This window comes from Xiphophorus hellerii, chromosome 1, assembly GCF_003331165.1.
Source record: "Xiphophorus hellerii strain 12219 chromosome 1, Xiphophorus_hellerii-4.1, whole genome shotgun sequence".
Lineage (NCBI taxonomy): Eukaryota > Metazoa > Chordata > Actinopteri > Cyprinodontiformes > Poeciliidae > Xiphophorus > Xiphophorus hellerii.
The window spans coordinates 14453974-14458736 of NC_045672.1; positions in this window are offsets into that span (position 1 = coordinate 14453974).

The following is a 4763-nucleotide window of genomic DNA, read 5'->3' on the forward strand; positions in this document are numbered from 1 at the left end:
TCCGCCCGTGCGCACGTCAGAGACTGATCCAAAAAAAAAACCCCAAAAACATCTGCAGTGTTCACTGGATGTTAGGATAATGAGATGATCGCACAGGTTGTCTTAAACCAGGTGCTTAATCAGTCAAAAAGTTCTCTCCCTCAGATTTGTTATGCTCATATGATGATGTCTGAACGATGTCTTCATGTACCCACAAGGCAGGCTTGATAATCTCCAATATAAAAAGCCTGGGTGGTTGCACAACTTAATGGCCGTTTCTCAAGCAGAGATAATATGTGGCAACGTCATTTTTCTCTCTGACACCAGTTATGTCCTTGGCTCTGCACATCCTGCCTCATTTTATTAGACATATGTCTGCAGGACCCGTTTCACTAAATGTTTATATATTTTTTTCAGATATAATCACCCACATCATGGTGATCGTTATTAACTACGGTGCTGTCAGTCAACCTTCTCACAATCACTGCAACCACTTGCACTTTCTAAAGTCTTCTCCAATTACAACTAACTCCAGTTTATTTTACTGGAGTTTTTGTGATACATCCACACCAAGTGATGAAAAAGAAAAATATCTTCAGATTTGTAAATTTAAAAAAAAAAAATGAAGAAATCTTACAAAAGTTTGCCTGTGTCTATGTTAATCTTTGAAGGCCTCTGTGGTGAAAGTTGGTGTGAAAAAAAATCCCTAAGTTTGTCAAAAGCCTTGCAGCGGACACAGCAACTACAGAAAAAGGTACTATAATCAGATGAGAACAAATTTGAACTATTTATTTGGTCATTAATGTGCTTGACAGAAATAGTGCTCATCAGCCTGAAGACACCATCAACAAAAAGAAGTATGGTACTGGCAGTTTTTCTTTTGGCAGGGGCAAGGAAAGTGGGCAGAGTTGATGGGAGTTTGGATGGAGCTAATTACAGGGTAAAGCTGGAAGAAAACCTGTTAGAAATCTTGAGACTGTGGTAGAAGATCAACCAACCATCAGGACAAGGAGTCAAACACACAGCCAGCATTATGTCAAATGGTTAAATGCATGTTAATGTGTTAAGATGTTCACAGATTCTCTTCATCCCATTTGACTGCGATTGAGCTATTTTGTAGCACAGGGACAAAGAATTTCTAATGAATTAGTAATAAATATATCTTGGGCAAAACAATGCCTACATTTCACCTTAAGAGGACAATAGGCAGTTTATTGAAACATTACTGACCTCAGATTACGTAACAAAAATGGAAAGTGTGTTAAAATGTCGGAAAAGCAAAATGTGTTGAAATGCCGAGGGTCTGAGTTTAATATTTGAGCCGAAGCCACAAATGTTTGAGATGAAGAGTAGAGAAGAAGAGTGATCATTTTCTTTGTTATTTAATCTTTTTAAAAGCTTAGTGTGCAGATGACACGTCAGATTTTTTTTATTTTTGTTTTGTGCTCAGCTACCTCAGTTACCTTTGTATGGATAGGTGCGCAAGCACACCCCTACAACACTGTATGCATGCATGCATGCGAGGTGTGCTTCCTGTCTCCTTCAATTCGCTCATGTGACTCACTTTTCCACAAATTGCCTACTGGGACCAGTTGCTATAGCAACCAGCTGATCATATGATGGTTACTCACTCTTTGAGCTTTCTCTCTTTTTTCCCTACCCCTCTCTTCTTCTTCTTCTTCTTCCTTCCTTCTCCTCTTGAGCACCTTTTTGCTGCCGTTCTTCTCCGCAGTCGTGAATGAGTCGCTGAACTTACAGTGCAGCAGCATCATCCGTCCATCTCAGCAAACTCAGCACGCAGTTGGTTCACCTGCTGGTGGTTTTGTAGCCCCTGGTGTTTGGTGATCCACAAACACAATGGTTATCACACCTTGAAAATTATGCAGCGCCAACCCAATGTCCCCTGCCTCCTGTCAAAGCCTGGATTCTGGAGTGGGATTACTCACCTTAAAGCTTCATGGATACAACACAGGCCTCATTCTTAAAGTGAAAACCCAGAAATACTGAGACAGGCATTAACACTTCACATTTTATTTTTGAGAAACTGGCAAACAAAGCAGAAAGATTGTCCGAAAGCAACCCTATGACTTCCCATCAGCACATTTTTCATCTCAAACACTGCTTCCTTGACCCAGGTGATTTTATTTTCATTTTTACAATGCTGCCAGGTCAGTTAAAGAAGTAGAGGCGGTGAGGTTCTTGGATGCATTCCTAATATTTCACACTCTGTTAAAGTAGGCCGCAGAATGGAGGGCTAATGAGGCATCAGACTGGGCTGTGATTTACAGCTCTCCGAAGGACCATTTATCGAGGCTTAGTTCTGTGAAGTTGGACAGCTAAACACCCTGTAAACAGAGGCTTATCTGAAGTCTTCTAGAGGTACATAATAAATTCAAGTCATGTATTGTCCTCTAAAAGTCTGTTTGACATCATGAAATATGTACTTTATTCCATAAATCCAATTTGAATTCAGCTGCCTGTGAGTCGGTGCTTTGTGGACCCATAATGAAAGTCTTTTGGGCTAGGTCTCCACCAACTTTGGTTTGGAGGAGGAGATTTCTGCCCTTTTTTATATAAAGTAGGTAAAGCCAGTGGAGAACACCTGTGAACATAAATTTTTAAGTATTTTCCCACACAGCATCTTAGGATGTGGACATTATTGAATAAATCGGTAAGCTCTGGAGTCAATATTGATCAAACAGAATTTGATGTAGCGGATTTGAAAGGGCAATACGCACCTTTAAGATTTTATTTAAAAAGACAAATAGAAAAGTATACACTTATTTGTGTTGACCATCAAATCCTGATGAATGCAATGAATTTTGTGGTTCTAACATGATAAAATGCAAAAAAGCCAAAGGTGAATACCTTCACAAAGCATCAGAATCACATAATGTGAATGCAGTCATGAAATTTCCTTTGAAAGAATATCTGACATTAAAATTGGGATTGCATAAAGAAAACGCTGCTCACTCAGCTTAAATTCAATTAAGGAAGGAGTTGTTTTTATGTACAGCACACATACTGTATATATCGCAGATGATACTGCAGGATGTTTCACTCTCCATCTGCGAAGTATCAGCCCCGACCCCCCTGGTCTCAGGAGAACCAGGTTGCCAGGTCACAAATTAAGCATGCTGACGTACCTACGGGCAAAACCTGTTCCTCGTCTCGGGGGGTGTTTCTGTGCAGCTGAGCCTCGTCGGCTTTTCATGGTCCAACTCATTCTCTCTGCTCCCCCTTTAGCCACCTGCTAGTGGCTTGTTCCAGAATCCATCAGTGTGTTGACACCTTGCCCACTCCCCTCTGGGCGTGTGAGGGCAGTCGCTGGAAGAAGGCTGACAAATGAGGCAGGTGGGGGATTTTAGCAAGTCCCACGACTGTTTGCTGGATTCTTTTTGTTGAATGACAACAAAGCTGTAACCATCAACTCAGTTCAAACCCGTAGAAATATACAAATTATTTATTTTTAAAAGCATGCTGTATTAGCTGTCATGTTCAAGGACAGCTAAATCATTTGTATTCCATTCCTCTCCTTCCTCTATTTCCCTTTAATAGCCCGTCCCGGCTGCACAGCTGACAAGAACCTCATTAGCAGTGGCTAAAGCTGCTCTCCGCTTCCTCAGATAAAGAAATAAACACAAAAGTCACGGCCAGGAGAGCAGAAACATTAGTATTGACACCTTTGATGTATGTGCAGTCACAAAAATCATTGAGGGGGATTAGGAAATAAGATGGCAACGCCTGAAGAAAATGATGATTCAATTTTTCTTTAAACTTGGCTGTAAGGTTGTTTAAAAGAGATACAAGAATAAGAAATGGCAAAATCAAACTGAACTTAGCGATTATAATTCAATTAAGCCATTGTGGTTCTGAGACGATATCCCCATATTTACTCAAATCCAAGGCAGAGCTACACATTATTCTTTTTGGTCGTTGCGCTGTGTGGTTATGTATGTTTGCAGACATGTGGGAAGTAGCAGCTGAAAATAGATCAGAGGAGGTCAGCAGGATTACCACATCAGTGAATCTGTTTTTCTCTTAAATATACTATTTACATGTGTTGTTGTTGTTCTGTGCGTCAATCAACATTACTGGCCAAACAATGGCTGGCAAGCGTTTTAAAATTTGACAGAAATCTTGTTAATGAAAAATGCCAATTCTTCTGTTTGTGTCTTTTCACTTTACATAATCGCCTCCACAAATGTATCCACTTTTCATCATCACATCATTACGAGCTTCAAAAAGAGAGATTCAGTTGTTGTTGGTGAAACCTTCATGGGGCCAAGAAAGTCTAACAAAGGAAACATCTGTTTCCTAAAGAAGCCTCAGCTTAGAAACTGGGCTGCTTGCACCACTGCAGAGCTGGCATAAAACTGGTAGCATGCATGTATGGTTGTTTCTGCACAGTAAGTCAGAGTCACCTGGCTTGGTGTTATGAAGGGCAGCAAAAAGCCACTACTCCACCTGACATTCTGCAGGAAGAACAGCGGGTGACTGGAGTGAAGTTGTTTTCTGTCTAAATAAGATAAAATTGCTTTCTTGAGAAGAAAAGGTAAGCGCTTCCATGTGTTTTGCATGCTCACATCCAGAAATCGGTCATGTTTTAGTCACTTCTGATAAAAAAAAAAAACAATTTTACCCTGAATGTATCATACAATTCAAAGTTTAACTTTGCCAAACAATCCAGGAGCAATCTGGTGCTAATTGATGTTCTACTCAGCAAGATGGAGCATCATTCACAAGGCAACCCCTCCCCCCCAAAAAAAAACAAACAAAAACAA